This window comes from Lepisma saccharinum, chromosome 15 (assembly GCF_977018435.1).
Source record: "Lepisma saccharinum chromosome 15, izLepSacc3.1, whole genome shotgun sequence".
In the NCBI taxonomy this organism is placed as follows: domain Eukaryota; kingdom Metazoa; phylum Arthropoda; class Insecta; order Zygentoma; family Lepismatidae; genus Lepisma; species Lepisma saccharinum.
The window spans coordinates 20,991,216-21,011,443 of NC_139243.1; positions in this window are offsets into that span (position 1 = coordinate 20,991,216).

Sequence of the window (20,228 nt, forward strand, 5' to 3'; positions counted from 1 at the left end):
GCAAAAAATGACAGTTTGCGAGTAGGAGTAAAAACTAAATAATAAAATGAGGAAATCATATTATTTGGAAACTATTATTCGTTTACTGAAAACTTATTTACTCTAATTTTATTAATAACTTTAATACTTTTTTGATTTTACGAAACTTTCTATACACAAAAATCTGCAAAACAGAAACGAAAACAGACAAGGAAACACTACAAAATTAAGAATTCTAAAGCATTAGAAACATCGTAATAGCCTAGCCAATACTTTATCTTGAATATTTTTTTTTAGTTTTTATTATTTCTTTTTCTATTTTTTTAAGATTTTTTTTCAAATTGTTATGGACAAAAACTACAAAACATCAAACTGAAATAAACTCAAATGAAAGCACCAAAATGCAAAATAATCAAACTGAAATAAAAAAAAACATAAAATAAGATAGACGAACACGAACATAAACATTAAAAACATCAAAATAAATTAACAAAATCATACAAAAATAAAAATAAGAAATAAATCTTATGAAATGTAAATCATAGCAAGATGCACCATCATCAAATTTTATGAAATTCAAGTGTTTTTCATGACAAATGTTTTGAATCAGATTTTTTAACATATTGATGCAGCTTTCCTTAGGTATTATTTGTGATTTATATTGCTATTAACGAGATCAACTTTAGAGAAGTGTAAGATAAATAGTATTATTCCTGCAATTGGTGTATTAAATTATTAATATAAGAGGATCTTATATTGCGAATGAAGTGAATCGAATCCTGTGTAAGGCGTTTCACGATACTTTTGTAGCAAATTGTTATGAAGAGTTTCTTGCAAACAATGCTAAATTAGCATTTACATGCCTGTTCCTTCTCAAATATCCTGATGATATTTTGCTCCAAAGTTTATGTTTGCTATTGTTACGTCAGTTTCGAATTAACCTTTTGTCTGGGAGACAATGATGATCTTGACGATGATGCATCTTCTTCTTTGGATGATCAGAAAATTATCCTTTATGCTTCCACATATTTATGAGGTTCCTTTGTCCACGTTCCTGCGAATAAAAATAATGATTGTTTATATTTTATCCTATGCTACGTCTCTACGTACTAATGCTTATTATTATTATTATATAGTTACAGCGCCATCATCTACTTTAATTTTGGCCTGTTGACATGACATTTAAAAAAAAAAACCTTACAGATAGAATTTATCTCACAATAGAGTGACGTAACCAAAGGAGGGGGATATCAAGAGGAAAATACGGAAAAAAAGTACTTCACTGTATTCAACAGGGTTATTCAAAAGTCCGGTCCTATAAGCAGCTCATTTATTAGTGTACATAGCGATAAATGGAAAGAGAGAAAAGTTGTTGCAAATAGGTGAATATCAATGTAAAGTGGATGAATTTTGATTGATTGATTTGATGTTTTTTTAAGTCCACTTTATGCACAGTAAGGCTAATCGGGATTGGACCTACAGTTTAAAGTGGGATTCGAACCACTATGTGCCTCCACCGGGTATCGAACCCGGGACCCCTTGATTACAAGGCGATGACGCTACCACTGCGCCATCGGGGAGGCATGGGATGGATGAATTTTCAAAGTATTATGCACCGTTGAGACTATACACTGGTACGAGCCTCATTGACAACAAGAAATGTTGTAAATGTAAATGTATTGTTAAAATATGTAAAAATATGTAACATAAAACTTATGCAAGATGATGTCAGTTACATAATTCGTTGACATTTTCGTGTTCAATGTATGTATTGTAGTGATATGGAGATTATTAAACCGAGAAAACCTCGTCATGATAATATTTACGCTTCTTTATTTCCTGGAATTGTCCGACCAGCGAGCGATCCCAAGAATGCGCAAACTTTTTAACTTCCGTGAAGCAATGACTGAAAGGCAAACGCGTGGCTCTAAACAAGATCCAGCATGTTCGAAAGGTGTAATAACCTTTCGAAGCCAAAGATTATAAAAGGAAGCTCGCTCTCAATTGATTTATTTGTCTCTTCGAACTCTCATTAGTCTCTGATTACACTTGGATTACTCTACGACAGATTACAACTCTATAAACTACAACGACGGTACACGAAGTTACGGCTGCATAAGCATGCAGCGAGTCGCGCGGGATGAATCGGGATCGTTCGGATCAGTGAGCCAAGGGTCACGGAATCGAACCTTGGCATCAGTTAGAGTTCGGTCTGCAAGAAGCATCTGGACAAGAACATCACTCGCCTACCAGGTATGAACTGACAAGTACAATACCTAAATGTATTATTGAAGCATCCCTGTGACCTGAGATCCCAGGTAAGACGGGATTACAACAGTATATAGAAAGGAATAGAATATCTAATTACATACAAATCCGAGCTCTACTAATGACCCAGCTGGCCAAAGTGATCGTGTTCAGCTCCAAGGTCCTAGGTTAGCATTTCTCGAATACTTAACGATGATCGTCATGTATGGAAGCATTCAGTATGCAGCACATTTGCTATGGTCGATGCTATACTCTTTCCAAAAAAGGAGGAGATTTACAGAATTCTAAAAAATCCGCCCGGACGCCGGACAGACACCTAAAAAGGAGGACATGTCCGGACAAAGGACGTCTGGTCACCTATCCTTCGCTATTGTGTTGGCAAAGTGAATGAGGCTTCCTGACCTACGTCGTCTCTTGCTTCAGCTTGGAATGTTGGTTTATGTCAAGAAACTGAACACGATTAAGAAAAATCAGGTTGGGATATTTACTTTCTCATTGCTATATATTTCAAAATAGACTAAACCCCTTCCCTAGTTGAGGAGGTCGTGAGCGTCTCCAGCCGAGAGCCTAATTTTTCTTCCTCATATTTTGAAAAATAATTTGCACAGCTGGAATGAAATGCCAACTTCCCGGAGCCGCGGTGGTCTAGTCTGACTGCCACGCAGGAGACCAGAGTTCGATTCCTAGGGTGGGAATTGTTCCGGCCTTGTTTCCGCATAAATTGGCTCCGGGGTTCGCCCAACGTCAAATCAACAGGTACCTAGGGGGAGGGGGGCGGAACTTGGTGCTGATCACAGCACGTCCAAAATGTCAGAGATCCCCTAAATGTGCCTACATGACACATGCTATACGCACGGTGAATGAATTGCAACGTTGTAACTTTTTAAGACACATTCAAGGACGCATTAAAAATATCCTCAATGCATCGATCACAATTTCCAGATAACTTTTCAAAAAAGTTTCGAAAAACCTTTGGTCTAGGGAACCCTGGCTTGACTAGACTGTGGCCCCGTTCGCTGAAAGATAAGTAATTTCGAGAGAAGTACATTGCCAAAATTGCTGCAAGAGTGCAGATTGGGGCAGGCTGTGGGGTGTCAACTTTCACCTGAGGATCTTGCGTGTGTGCTTGCGTGGATCTCATTCACAGGGAGCGGCTAATTCAAATTTCTCTGATACTGAAAATTTGCACAGCTAGATTGAATAGTAGCAAATACTGTGACATTTTACGACACGCATGGTAGGTCTGTAGCTAAGGGGTAGGTGCTGACTTTTGTGAGGAGGGGCGAAAGATCGAAACACTTGAAGTAACTTTAGGCAAATGGTAGAGATAATTGAGGACAGGAGAAATATATTTTTTCTGTTATCTTGGGTAGGGGGCGCAGTAAAGTTGTTATTCCGCCACTGAGGGAACAGCACCGATGTGATCGAGACGGTACTTGTCAGTCTCTCGTCTCGTCTTGAAGGAGAAGTTTAATTCGTTGTTGTCTCCAGTTGTAAATGCTTCTCTTGTATTTGGTCTCGTCTTGAAGTGTAAATAACAGTTTTGTTCGCTTCTCCTTCTAGATTTTACAGAGGTCTGTCTCGTTTCGACAAGTCTTGGAGGATCTAGTCTCGTCTTATCGTAGATGGGAAAGAAGAGATTTATAATTAAGCTGTCCTCTGGCCCCTCGTCTCCCACTCCTTACCCACAGGGGTACACTGGGTTTATTGTCTCACACCGATCTCGCCTGTCCGTAAAAAAACTGGTAGATTCAATGGAAACCTGGAAACGGAAGCAGCTATTTCCTAAGGGAATAATGCCACGTTACACTTGATTTGTGGAGACCTTGCTGCAATTCTAATCTGCAAGCCAATCTTTGTGTCAAATACTTCTTGCTGGTAACGAGAACTTGAGACTACGTTGATCCAACTGGCGCAAAAATATATTTTTCCATTTTTCTCAAACCCAGAGATAAGTTGGAAAAAATATAGTCTCATTTTTAGCATGCGACCGGGGGGGGGGGGGCAAAAATACTATATTGCCCCCCTCGATGATGAGTGGGGGGCAAATCCCACGGACGCTATCGCAGTTTCTATCGGAATGCCATCTTTCTCCTTCCAGTAAAATTAGCACTTCAAATCACTACTACTTTCGAGAAGAAAATCACCCAAAAATCATTTTTAAACCTCACCAGTATATTGTTTGTATATTTAGCTGCAATCCATCGACAGACATAATTGCAAAAAAGCTATTGTATTTTTATGTCTAATTTAAGAATAAAATATGCTCATACTGCATATCTTCATCATCTGACCATTATTTCCTTAGTTTCTACTTTCATCTTATTGTGTACTCAAATAACAGAATGATCCTTCACTAGGTTATAGAGCTATCAAAGTATCAAAAAGTAAGGTGAATTTGTCTGTAAAACCCAGAGCTTTTTGTGTAGCTAATTAAATTTTTTGTATGTGTCAGATACCAAGGTGATGCAAGTCTGACGGCAATTACAGCCTTCTACGTCAACCCGTCTGGTACCTAGAGCAATTCAAAGATGGTTCAACGACTTGAACATTGCTCCAAGGAGGAGGTGCGCAGTGTTATTCGTTTTTTATGGGTCAAGGCAAAGAAACCATCTGAAATTCATCGAGAATTGTTTGGAGGTCTATGGAGAGAGTGTTATGTCGCAGAAACAAGTGTATCTGTGGTGTAACTCATTTGCAAGTGGTAGGAGCAGTGTGACAGATGATGACAGAAGTGGCAGACCAGCAACGTCCATCACCGACAGGAATGTGTGTGACGTGGATGCGATGATTCGTGAAGACAGAAGAGTCAGGTTGCATGACATTGCTGATGCATTGAACATCTCATATGGTTCAGTGAGGAGTATCGTCCATGACCAACTTGGCTTCAGGAAAGTGCGCGCGCGCTGAGTGCCCAAAAATCTGAGTGAGGACCAAAAACACCACCGAATGGGCATTTCCCTGACCCACCTCACACGATATGCCCACGAAGGCAGTGATTCCTATGTCGAATTTTAGTGTGTTAACATGTGTCAAACATACCACAGTTTCATATTTTTATCTATGCACGTTTTTCAATAAATCAAAAATTCACCTTAGTTTTTGACACACCCTAGTACATTGTTCGCAAGAGTTAACATAAGTTTATAAAAATGCTGACAGTGGTAATCGCATCGTTACCTTCTACCCACTGTCGGAGAAATATGCTGTTACTTCTCTCCTTCGGCATTTATTGTCACTTCTGCAGCTCACACACACTCACAGATTTATCAAGGTGTCATATTAACAGATAATCCTCAAATAACGCGATCCAAGTGTTGTCACTGGAATTTGGAAATGTGACTCCCATATGTGAAAGGTCATTGGTTGAAGAGAGGGTGGGTCTTCGCATCCACACCATCTGCAACGCTATGAGATGAGTTTAGAAATGTCCTTGACCCAACTAGTGCCTAAGACAGATAAAATAGGCTATTTTTTTAATGCTGACACAAAGAACGGGGAAAATGGAGCAGACAAACTTGAAACGAACAATTACATGAAAATTACTCCCAATATATGCAAATTATATGCACGTTAAGTTAAAATATGCACTAACGTCCCAAATATGCATTTATATGCACTATAAAACTTTACCAGAATAATCCACATCAAGTGAATTGGATAAATCCATTGAGAGCATATGGATTTTCCTTAAGGAAATAAACATGCAAATATGCAAAAATTCGCCCCCTAGTTATCGCAATACCATAAGGTACTAGATAAGGGCCTCATCGATGGTGTAGTGATAACGTCGTCGCCTTGTAATCAAGTGGTCCCAGGTTTCGATTACGGGTGGAGGCACATGGTGGTTCGGATTCCACTACAGATTGTAGGTTCAGTCCCGATTAGCCTTTCTGTGCAAAAAGTGGACTAAAACCAACAAAACAATTCAATCAAACAATTCAAGTACTAGATAAATTAGGAATAGATGACTATAACTACGAAAGGCTAAACCCGCACAAATAAGAATCAGGCTACATTATGTGCTCCACACTGTGCTACGCGTCACACATTCACGTTTTTTTTTACTTTTTCGTTTCTACAAGTGGCTTGATTGTCAAAGTATTGCAAATTAAAGTTAACAAAGTGTCGAAAAAAATGGTCAAAATCGAATATTTAGCACCTCTATATTTTCGGAAATACAAAAGATATGGATCTGCAACTTTGAATATTTCTCTACCTCAGGTGGCTCTTTCGATGTGCCAAATTTGAAATGAATCAAAATGTGTGAGGTTGAAAAGTGCCCTTTCATTGGTTGATTTCACATGGAATAACCAATACTATACTTGAAGATAAAGGAAGAACAAACACAGGTTGTATAAGATTATTGAAGTTAGTATAGAATATTTCAGTTTGTCTCGTGTTTGATTCTTGGATCATTCACAACTTTTGCGTAGAAAATTCACCCAAACAAAACGAGACAGAACTTGAAATACTCTCGCCTTATATCGTAAATGGAGAAGCTCGTCTCGTTCTCGATTTCGTCGCGGCATCAAACTACAGTCTCGAAAAGAAGGCAAGGGATACTTTAATACGAATACGTCTACGAAAGACAGGGTGTATATTATATAGTCTAATTGCCCCAGTTTCCTTGAGTCAAAAATAGCATTGGGTGCATCAGAAGATAAGACATAACAACAGCAACAGCAATAATAATAATAATAATAATAACTATTATTAATAAGGCATGTCATCCACTCTACCGCCATCCGCTTGCCTTGCCTTCTAATCAAGCAGGGTTTCGAGAGGGCCACAAATATCCGGAATCAGGTTTCAGAAGAAATTAAAATTAGGATTCGGAAATTTGACTGTCTAGATTTTGGAAGAATAAGAATTTCCAAGGCAATTTGAATTTCGGAGAGAATCCGGATTTCGGAGGAAAGAGTCGCGAATCTTTGCGACTAATTTTGGCATAATCGCGAAGATGGCCGATGATGAAATTGATGAAGAGGCATACAGAAAGAACACCCAGGCCGCGATTCGAACCCAAGATCCCTGGCGTGGTAGGAGGTCGGCTTTAAGTTATATTAGGGGTGAACACGGAAAGATCTTTCAACTTAAGCAATCAACTGCTACTGCAAATTTACAAGTTAAATTCGAATCCATGCTAACCACTTTCGCCACAGACGTCAGCTTATTGAATGTAGCTATGAACGTAGTGTATAACTTTCTCCATATTAAAGTACATAATCTCTCATAGGTGTAACTTGGCCGGAGCAATGGGACTCTCGACAACCTCCCCCCCTAAAATTTCCAAGTTCATTAAAATTTAGATGTTAAGGGTATTTTTTAACCTTTATGTAATCTGAGGTTCATGTTCTGCCCCCCCCCCCCCCAAAGTTAGATCCCAAGTTATACTGCTGTAATATTTCTATCTAAATTGTAAGTAGAGATATTACCTAGATAATTCGCGATTTCTAGACGAGATCTTTCCTAGATTTATCGAGGCGAGAAAGAGACTTTTCTATAATTTCGAGACTTTCTAAATATAAGTAAATTAGAATTACTAAATTAAATTTCTTTAGTATGTGACTTGCTACCTCAGTAACTCGGCGCTTTTAGCTACCGACTCATGCAACTCTCTTGCTGCAGTCTTGGTTGGTGTATGGATGTTCCTTTCTGAGTCCTCCTTCTGCAATTTTTATTACCATTTCATCATCATCGTCGCGATCATTACGTAGCAAGGCACGTGCCTACTGGATCCGGGTTCTTCACGAGATTTTGCCCAATTACAGTATAAAAAATGAACATTTTTAATATTCCCAATTTGTGTGTATGGTAGTGAATTTGTTAACGGCATTGTTGTTGATAGACTTCTTGTATTTTACTTCACTTTTCAGTCACTTTTTCCTACTCGTGAAGATGAACGATAATATGATGAAACTGACACAAGGAACACCGCCGTCACCCGCACAGGGGTGACGGGTTCGAATCCTGGCCAAGGTATGGCTGTTCTTTGTAAGTGTTCTTTCATCACTTGCATCACATCATCTTCGCGATTAGCCAAAATTGGAGTAAAAGCGAAGTAAAGTAAACAAAATCAATCAATCAATCAATCATCCAAATCAAAGCATTGCAAATTGTTATCTCAGTGCAGTGCTAATTATTTTTTAACAATTTTTTCAACACACAAGAGGAGAAAATTTCTTGGCCTAGATTAGTTAAAAATTGCAGAAAAGCAACGCAGAAATATAAACATATACACACTATATATATATACCATATGACTTTTTCAATATACAAGGAGATCGTTATCTTATGTAATATGCATAATACATGTTTTAACCCTAGCTTACCCGAGGCGGTGGTGGGGGTAGGGGGGGGCTGTCATGACCACCACCTCTTGTTTTCGATTTATCAACTTTGAACATTTTTATATAAAATTGAGAATAAATAACATTATTCTCTGAGGTGTTCCCAATGTTTCTGTATTTCTTTTGTTCATAAAAACATGAAGGTCACCGGCAAAATAAAAATGGGATATGTGTACATCCTAAAATACTAGCTTCCCTGCAATGCGTTATGTGTGTTGCATAACTATCTGGCGCTGGTAGACGTTGCCATTGAATATTTGCTATTAATATTCACTTATCGCCGTTGAGTTCACTTGGTGGGCGCAACCATGCACCCCCTTTGCATGCGTGTTCTTCGAGCCACTAATGCCATTGACAGTGTATAATTGATTGGTGATGATGGTAATTATTGTAATTATTATAATGAATATATAACTGCACCTAAGAGGCATTGATTTAAAATGAACATGTTTTTTTTCTAGGTTTAGTGAATGATAGAATATGTCTGACATCCATGCAATAATTGGTTATTGTTTTTATTAATAACGGTAATTTTTCTAATTATTATCAGTGCCTTTCACGGTCTAGTCGTTTGAGCGCGTTTGCCTACATTTAGATCCAAAGCTGTACGCTGACCTTCGCACTAGACGCGTCAGTGCTTCAGTATCCAGATAGCTCGTGTACAGTTTGCACGAGTTTGTGAACTGTTAAGGTGTTAACAAGTGTTTTTAGAGTGTTTTGTCTTAGTTTACGTATTACTGGTGCTTTTCTGCAGTCTAATAATACCACGCTATCCGTACAATTTAAAATAATGATTTTTTATGTACAACTCTTAAATCATTACGAATCCATGTAGGGAAGGAAGTTATAAGGCGTTACAGAGCAGAATTCCAAGATGTTCCTTGTTCCACAGGGAGACAGTGTTCGAAAACTTGTGAACAAATTTAGGGAAACAGGGTTTGTTCTTGATAAGAAGCGAAAGGTGATACGACGTGTGCTTACTGAGAGAAAGTAGACGACGTTAGAACACGATTGGAACATAATCCTAAAGAAATTCCCCGGCGCCTTGCACAAGAAATAGAGATTTTTAAGTCGTCTGCGTGGCGAGCTACCAAGTTTTTAAACCTGAAGCCATACATAGAAGAATTGAAAGAAAATATCAGGAGAGAGTCAAATTTTGGTGCATAATTATGATTTTGATCTTTCATGCAAATGCGTCTGTTGACAAATTTCGATCTCCTAGTGTTGCCACCTACGGAGATATGTCCCAAAAATGGCACTCTTTCACTCTACCCATAAAATTGCCAGTCATAAATCCATCAAATGCTGCACACGATCAATATTGGTCGTAAATGACAGATTGGCATGGCATCAGTCATCAGACGTCTAATTATGGCCCTTTGATAATTTGTTATATCTTTTTCTCACGCAAAAGTGGATTTCTGGAAGAAAACAAATAACGCTGCCTCCCGCCAGTTATTAATTTATCTCATTTTCTGTATGGAGTAAAGTGATAATGTTAAGTATTGAAAAATATCTTAATGGATGAGGCTCTATAATGCAGAAAACCCGGTGTACATATCTCTTACGGTTTTTATGATATAAATTTTCAAAGTTTGGGTTGCGCGACTTTTGAAACACTCTGTAGCAGAGCTCTGATCATTCTGTAAATGGTTTGCTATGGAGAAATTTAGCATTCTTAGAAGCTTAATATTGAATTGGTGAGACGAAACGAGACGAGACAGTAGTAAGGACGCTTCTACTGAAGTCAGTCAGTTCGCCAAGGAATTACTGCCAAGCCAAATACTCTTTATGAGGAGTTGCTTTTTTGAATCATTTAATATTCAGCATCAATCTCTCACACACAAACAGAGAATGAAAGTAAGGATGGGAGAGTGATAGGGAGGATAAGCAACAGAGGGAGAAAGGTGGATAAAAAAATATCGACAAAGAAATCGAGAGGAAATGGATAGAGAAATTGAAAAGAAGGAAAGGAAAATATAGACAACAGAGTGGGAAAGAAAGAAAGAGCTAGATAAATTGAAAAGAACGAAAGGAAAATATAGAAAACCGAGTGGGTAAGAAAGAAGGAGATAGATAAATTGAAAAGATGGAAAGGAAAATATAGAAAACAGAGTGGGTAAGAAAGAAAGAGATAGAAAATTTGAAAAGAAGGAAAGGAAAATATAGAAAACAGAGTGGGAAAGAAAGAAAGAGCTAGATAAATTGAAAAGAAGGAAAGGAAAATATAGAAAACAGAGTGGGTAAGAAAGAAAGAGATAGAGAATTGAGAAGAAGGAAAGGAAAATATAGAAAACAGTGGGGAAAAAAGAAAGAGATAGAGAAATTGAAAAGAAGGAAAGGAAAATGTAGAAAACAGAGTGGGAAAGAAAGAAAGAGATAGAGAAATTGAAAAATAGGAAAGGAAAATATAGAAAACAGAGTTAGAAAGAAAGAAAGAGATAGATAAATTGAAAAGAAGGAATGGAAAATATAGAAAACAGAGTGGGAAGAAAGGAAAATATAGAGAAACTGAGAGAGGAAGAAACTAAAGCTAGAAAAACAGAGTGAGAAAGAAAGGAAAAGAAGAGGAAGTGAGAGAGAAATATAGAAAAGCGTGCAAAAGCATAGTGGGAAAGAGAGAGAGGAATAGAGAAAAAGATAGTGAAACAGAGTGAGAAAGAAAGATAGAAGAGGAGAAACAGGGAAAAAGACAGGAATTTACAAAGAGACGGAGGGTAGAGAAAATGAAACAGAGAAGAAAGAAAATGGAATGCTAAGATACAGAGAGAGAGAGAGAGAGAGAGAGAGAAAACGATAAATAAATAGTAAAAGGTAAACTAAACGATTAGCAATCATTACCACCATAGCAGAACCCACATAAAATCTCTGAGTTTTTTTTATTTTAAACAGGAAAGCACAATAACATTAACACAGGTGGTGAAAATAAGAAGCTGCACTGGCTTTATTTTCTCCCTGAAGTACCCTGTTAAACACATTGGGGTTTAGGGAGGTAGTCTTGAAGATGGGATGCCTTTCTGCACCGTAAGAATTAACATAGTACTTCGAATTCATTCTTTTACTGTACAAATAATGTGAAATACTATTACATTAAAAATTGCCTTTATTGATCTAGCATATTTTCATTAAAAAATTCAAATAAAGAAAAATATTTTAATTTTTCCTTTTCTAATGGTGATTTTCTGAAAGTGTGAAATAACTTTGATGAAAATATTTGTGGGTTCGTTTTTCTGACCAACACTGGTCAATTTACGTCTGTGTAATAGGAGTCTCCTCCCCCCCAAATGCAAAGATCAAATTTCAGAAGCAAACAACATTATTAGAAAAATGTTAGACTCCCAAAATTTGTTTTTTAGAAATTATCTTTGATTAACTTTCAAAGGGAAATTAATGCGTTTTCTTGTGTATAATCAATTAATGCCCCTAAGAAACACTAATAACACTGTTGAAAGTAGTACTTTTAATGTGTTTTTACATTCTAAATTACTATTTTTCTTTACTTTGACAATGCACCCAGTGTGTCAGGTATTTTCACAGGTTTGAACTGACTGACAGTAAATTATTATTATTATTATTATTATTATTATTATTATTATTATTGTCGTCTCAAGGCTGTAATTTACGTAATTCGCCACATATTTTTTTCGGAACTTCTGTTTGCAATACTGTTACCTTCCTAATATTTAACCCACATACGTTACACCCTGCGATTATAAAGGGGGCCTGCCCCCGTGGCGGAGTGGTTAGCACATCGCGCTACGACACCAGGAGTCCCGGGTTCGAATCCCGACCTGGACATGGATGTTTGTGAGTGTTCATTCATCAATTTCATCATATCATCACTCATCCCCTTCTTCGCAAATTAGCCAAAAGTGGCACAAAAAGCCAAGTCAAATAAAGCAAATCAATCAATCAATTATAAAGGGGTGTATTGTCTTGAGGTAGTGGAAATGAACTTTTCAGTTAAGTTCCAAATAGCGCCAAATAGAAAAACATTATCAAGAAAAGTTTTTGCCTATATACACTGTGGAAGTTTGTCCTGTGGCACGCTGTATATGTTTCGTGTGCTATATATTTTGAGACGAGACCGAGCCGAGAACGAAAATTGAGACGAGAACGAGACAGAGGTAAGCCTCGTCTCGTCTGGAAATTACCTGGCGACGCACTGCAGACACCTTTTTTGAATCGTTGATTTAAGTTCATTTCATGCAAGAAAGGCTCATCGGTACTGGACCTACAGTTTAAAGTGGGATCCGAACCACTGTGTCATGTGCCTCCACAAGGTTTCGAATCCGGGACACCTTGATTACAAGGTGTCCCGGATTCGAAACCTTGTGGAGGCACATGACACAGTGGTTCGGATTACAAGGCGACGACTTTACCATTAAGCCATCAGGGAGGCCCTGCAGACATATCTCCCAATAAGTATAGACCTTCGACGCTTATGCAAAGTAACTTACCTCTTCGTATCCTCCACCAACACCTCTCACATGGCCCACTGACGACATCTAGTCGTGGCATGATGGTAAGATGATCTGACCCTTGAAGATACCGACGTGCAAATTTGTCCAACCACAAGATGCAGGACCGTAGCACTATTCGTTGATGTTGAAGGTGTAGCTGCCAGCGCCGAAAGAACTCATTCCCCGGCAGACCTCGTGTATATATGCGGGTCGTGCCGGGGGAGCGCCCATTAACCGGGAATATGGTGGATGAGACACTGGCGACGTTTTTAATTGGCTCAATTGGCGCTCTCATTGTTGTCAATGGAGGAGTCAGACGGCTGGGTCCGGCAGCTGGGAGGAGAAGCGCCTCGCACGTTCTTCTATTGTTGCTTGGCACACAGGTCGCCATGGACGCAATGAAGGCTTCATTTTAGCTTAACAAAAGATTGGTTTAGTGAGCTTTGCTCTGTACTCAATTCAGATCCTCGTTTCATCAGTCATGTCATGACTAAGACCTGGATTTTCACATAGCCAAAACATGCGCAACATGTAGAAAAATACTGAAAGGAAAATATGTAACTAACTAACTCACTAGCCTTCTTAAACCCGAAGGTTTATGGCTGCAGCAACAAAAACCCTCCATCTGTTCCTATCCAGGGCAAGATCAATCCAATCTTTCAATTCTTACCGATTTCCTTTACGTAGGGTTACCAGACGTCCGGTTTTTTCCGGACATGTCCTACATTTTAGCCTTATGTCCGGCGTCCGGGAGGAATTTGAAAAATATCTTAACTGTCCTACATGTTTAGCGTCACATAATATGAATTTGGAATATACGTGTTTCAGTTGAACAAAAATAAATCATGCAAACTACAAGTCTATGGACTCCACATTCAAACTCAATAGTGAAATTAATTTTGATTCAGTCATTGCCCAAAAATAAAATAAAAGTTTGTCCTGCTAGAGAAAAAAAGCGGGAGCAATTAATGAACAAAAAGTTTTGGGGCCACATTCTGATGATGTCACTGTTCGGTGCATAAACGAAATTTCTTGCCTTGGGGTTTATACTGGATGGAACAAGGTGTTTCCCATTCTTATTCAATATTTTGATTGTGAAGCAGGGGGTATAGAGAACAAAGTTATTGAACCAAAACCTGCCCCAAATGAAACTCCTGAAACAATTTCAAGTTACGATAATTGCCGAGTCATAATGCAAATGTTGAGAGAGTACTTTCATTACCATAGCTACAACGGACTCATGAGAGAAATATTTATTTTCTTAAAGTCTGTAAAACGTTTGGTACTGGTTCAATATATTTTCAAAGAGTCTCTAAGAAATATATTTTAACTAAACCTGAAATTTTGAGAAAAATTATCTCTGAGAAGTACCAGTTAAAACATGTATTAGAAGTGTATTGTTTAGTATTAATTACAAGTTTGGGAATTTTGCATTAACCCAATCATTAAGAAGTGTTTTGCGTCCTACATTTTGGGACAGCATGTTCTACTTTTCCATTATAGTGATCTACTAACCCTCCCTTTACGTCCAAAGGTAAAAAAAAAGGTAAAGTGCTCCCCTGTGCATAGCACCACGCCATGAAGGCATATAGGGGGTGTGGGGGTAACGCCCCACACTTTCTTGATCCGGTCGTGAGTGGGGGTGATGTGATCAGCATCATGCCCCTGACCGCCTTTACCCCCCAGGGTTTCCCCCAGGTACCCATGTTATTCGACGCTGGGTGGGCGCCGGGGCCGCTTTCACCGTTAGAAAAGTTCCCGGATTTGAACCGGCCGGGGATCGAACCCGGACCATTACGTCCATCTAACGTTATCTCTCCATCTTCATCTTGGCCTTCCTACTGCTCTCTTACCATCAGGTTTCCCAACAAGAATCCTGTAAACTCTTCTTTCCTCTCCCATTCGTGCCACATGGCCTGCCCACCTAAGTCTTCTTCATTTAATTATTCTCATAATATCTGTACATGAATAGAAATTATGCAGTTCTAAATTATGTAACAATCTCCACTCACCTGTCTCCTCATCCCCTTTAGGTCCAAATATTTTTCTAAGGATTTTATTTTCAAACACTCTTTAATGTATGTTAAGTGTATTAAAATGTATAATAGTTTCAAAGGCGTGCGCACACCCTCTGCTTATGGTGGGTGGCAAAAGCCTTGATGAAATTTCAGTCGGGGAAAGAGAAATTACATTCCACCTCACAGTTTTATAAACTCTGTATTGATGCGTACAAAACATAGGCGTATGTACGAGGGTGGGTCCGGACTAGAGGTGTTCACTAACCGAAGGATGACCCTCATGAGGGCAGGCCTCACACTCATGCCCAGAAGACTTGTGAGGGTGAGGGTGAAGGCGAGGGTGAAGGTGAGGGTGAGGGTGAGGGTGAGGGTGAAGGTGAAGGTGAGGAGAGGGCGAGGGCAAGTAGTGAGGTCAGGCCCGTGCCCAGGATTTTTTGAGGGAGGGGCCAGATCCTTGTTTATGAAATATCCAGTGGCGGCTATTTGGGGCGATCTGGGAGGAAATGTCCCCGACTTTTTTGCCAATTTTTCCCTTCGTACTATGGACTCTTAATGCTTGTCCACCAAGAAAAAAATTACTCTCCTTGCCCCCCTCTCCGTCCACAGTTTTGACACCAAATCGCCAATACTGGTCAGAATTATTCGGATAGTTCTGAGTTTCGTAAATTAAAAATACTTTTAAATTTCCTTTATTTTCTTATACCAAACCAGTGAACAGCCACGATAATTATACGTATGTTCAGAAAATATTTATAAATTATATTATACGCATTAGCAAATAATATTACAATAAAGAATTATTACTGTGGAAGGATCAAATCGGGGTATGGTTAACCAAAAAGAGAGAGATTTTCTCCTGGTAGCCATTAGCGGCGATTAGGTGCCAAAACTGGGAGGCAAGGAAAATTTACTTTCTCTCAGTAGACAAGTTTTAGTTTTTGTTTTAGACCCATTTTCTGCACAGATAGACTAATTGGAACTGGGCCTACAGTTTAAAGTGAGATCCGAACCACTATGTGCCTCTACCAGGTCTTGGTAGACAAGGCTTGACATTCATATGCCATAGAGCAAGAGCAAAAGTGGAAATAGTAGGGAAGGGCAGGCGACTGCCCCCATGCCCCTCCAATCGCCGCCACTGCTGGTAGCCTCGCATCAATGGTTATAAAACTAAAAGTACCCAGTTTTCCAGACTGCAGGCTTCTGGAGACTGCCTCTCTACACAACAAACACATTCATTTATGCAAGGTCAAAATTGAAATTTTTACAAGTTTGAAAAATCGTCGATGTTATTTTCGTAGCTTCTTATAGGTTCACCTTCAAAAGTTTCATTGCTCGAGGGGAGGGGTGCATGGCCCCCATGTCCCCTCCCCTGGGTACGGGCCTGAGTGAGGTTGACGTTGATGGAAGTTTATTTAAATTGAACACATTTGGTCTTGACCAGGAAAAATCCCATTCCATTGTACATTTACTGTAATTTTAGACGTAATTATATACATGTCATGCCTCTGATGAGGAACTCGCATTTACTCCAGGTAAAGAAAGAGTTCCGGGTTCGAATCCCGGACTGGCCATGGGTGTGCTTTGAGAGTATCCGTTCATCAAGTTCATCATATCACCCATCCTCATCGTAGCGATTAGCCCAAAGTGACAGAAAAGTAACGTAAAATAACCTAATTCAATCAATCAATATACCTGTATAATCAGGTTTGGACGAGTAGAAGAGAAAGACTTTTCTGGCAATCTTTCTTCTTGTGTGTGTAATTATAAATCTATTCTTTAAGTCCCAAGTAGTTACATGTTGATCAGTATGAGAAGTCGAACACTCAAGTTCTGTAGGCTTAGTGATTACAAAAGATTAAGTACGTTATTGTTGCTGAAAATGCGAATTTTAGGAGACGGTGAGAAAAATAAGAAGTCGAGATTTGGAAAAATAACTAAAAAATCGAAACCTGTAGCTACTGGCCATACGATTAGTATGTATCAAACATTATACATTATAACGATTCGTAAACGGTGTTCGACTGTCTACACATGGAGTCCGTGCCAGGCCTTAGAATCAACATACTCGGTACGCATGAGGACCATATATGCAAACGGATCTTATTTTGTGGACATTCCTCGAAGTTTTAATACAAGTTTAAATTCTCTATTACCAACCTCCAGCTCGAAGTGATCAGCATAGCGCGCTACGAAGGCAAAAGTCCTAGGTTCGAATTAGGTAATGCAATCCCGAGTAGATACTATAATTCGGGATCGGGACTAATATATTTTTCTCTCCTTTGTCTCTTTCGATCATCTCATGCTGCTTGAAAATAGAGTTGATATGTGCTAGAAGAGAAATGCACAGCGGATGTATAGAAACAAGAAATATAAAGCAAGTTCTGCAGAGGGTTGATAGCTTTGTCACTACTCAATATGCAATAATATTCTTATTACAAATACATCATTGTGATTTCTTCCCCAGTTTTTTATTGAAATTATAAAATGAATTGTAGTAAAAGAATACTAACAAATGAAAATCGCGTTATGTTTTCAGTTGACACTAGGGGGGAAAAGTTGAGGTCAACTTTTTAATGAGATGATTTATTATGATCTTATGAGACCAAACAGGGCAAGAAGCTAACAGTTCTAAAGTAATTGGAAAGAATTGATTTAACTAAAAATATATACTTGCAAGTTACTACTAGCATATACAGTTTCTCAGACTTGTTTTTTTTTCTTTCGTAAAATGCACGCAGTAACTATGTTTGGAATGCGTAATGCAAATAATCTCTAAAATCCGGGACTATGCATTTTGTAATCCCAGGATTTTAGGACAGCAGAAAGGGACCCTAATTGGAACGGTGGGTAGGGAGTGGATGTTTCTTGTGTTTCTCATGCATTTCTCGGTTCATAATTCATCCTCATCGCCACGATTAATATCGAGAGTTAGGAAGTAAAATATAACGGTCACTGCTACCAGAGCGTGGAACGACCTCCCAAAGGACATTAGAAACTCCTCTTCTCTCGGCCAATTCAAATCAAACTTAAGAAATCATCTGGAGGCAAGTTACCAGTGCTGAAAACAGCGAAATAAAATAAATTGAAACCCTCGTGTAAACTTGCAGGACCAACACCCGCTGACTTTTTCTGTAATTGGAATATGTTTGTTAGGTGTATGTGTTTATGTTTTACGCGTATTTTTTTACTTTTTTTACATTGTATATGTATTTTTCTGTTTTTCTTTTTTTTCTTTTCTTTTTTCCTTGTGTCTTTCTTTTTTGGTAATAAAATGTAGAGATGGTTAAGTAGAAGAAAAGGCTTATGCCTTAACTTCGCCATCCAAAACAATAAATAAATAAAATAAATTAACGTTTATTTTTCTGTATTGCTTTGTTACGTTCCCCGGTTTATTCTCAATTGTTCTACTTACTTTTATTCCTCGACGGCGAGTATGAGACTTATCAGCCTACTTTGAAGCCCTCAGGTTGTGGGAAATCAGATAAGGATATGTTTACGTAAACCTTACTAACTCTCGCACACAAAAATATATTTAAATGTCAGTTAATGTTAATATATTACACTTGCACTCGCAATTAAACTCCTTATTACAAACAAAATTGTATTAAGACCATAATTGTTCTTGACTACACAAATTAACACATTCACATTTCCAAAATCACTTCCATTATCCCGCAACATATTCATATTCATATTCATACTTTATTGGTTTTAGCTGTTATACCAGCTCTACACCAAGTGTCCTAAAAATTTGTCATGCATGACACTGTTACACAAATTACAAATTTTGAATATATACAGTTTTCTTATACATAATTTATCTACATCATTATCATACAAATTTAAAATTGATAATAAGTACAATTGTTATATCTGGTGACTATATCAAGTTACACATTTTGAATATTTACAATTTTCATATGTCTATATTAATATCATGAAAAAATCTACAAATGATAAATACAATTGTTACATCTGGTGACGATATTAAACAGGATAAAGAAGTTGGAAGAGGTATTCCTTTCTTTATTAGATTCTTGAATAACATCTCCCTTTGAGTGGTATAAAGTGGACATTGAAATATAACATGATGAGCATCTTCCTGATCTAGATTGCACTTGCACATAGGTGAATTTACTAAATTAATTTTATATAAATGGTGATTTAAACGTATGTGACCTGATCTCAATCTTAGTATTAAAACTAAAAACTTTCTGGGTATATTAAATGTATAAAACCACGGAGTCTTATTGTTTAAATTTAGTACATTTTTATATGAATGACCCATATATGTAAATTTTTGTTTGACCCATATCTCCCAATCTTGTTGAATTTTGTTTTTAACTCTTGGTAACATATCTGTATATGATAATAATATATTCGTTCTGTGATCCATAATTCTTGCTTCTTTAGCATTTTTATCTGCCAGTTCATTATAATGAAACCCTGAATGTGCTGGTATATATGCAAAATGAATTGTCCTTCCCTCTGTAGTTAACTTACCATACAATCTTATTATGTAAAGTACCAATGCTGATGCCTTATATAACTTTTTATATGAAGATTGCACACTGTACAAAACACTTTTAGCATCTGTTAATATTAATATCCTTTTATCTGGAATATTATTAATGTACATCAATGCACGATATATTCCATATGCTTCTGCCGAGAAAATAGAACACTCTCCAGGTAGTCTAAACTTTTTAATATTTCCATTTGAAGAGTCAATAAAAGCACATCCTACTTCTTCTTTATTTTTTGATGCATCTGTGTATATGAATCTATAATTCTCCCAATTTTGTAAATATAATTGAATATTTGCATAACTTGTTAATGAAACATTCCTTACCGGTATTTGATCATATGAAATTTCATAAATTGGATGTTTGCTATGCGTTATTATTGTAGAAAATAAATCTTGAAATTCTATTTTACATTGTAGGAAAGTTGAATATTGTCCCTTTATTTTGTTCTCTTGATATAAAATCCATTGGTCTTGCATAAGTTTATTTACTGGATGTTCTTGTGTTTCCCAGCACTTGAAAACGAATTTATTTGTAATCCATTTGCATCTATACTTAAAAGGTTTTTCTATGGATTCTAAATAAACTCCTACATTGGGAGCTGAATTCATGAGACCCAAT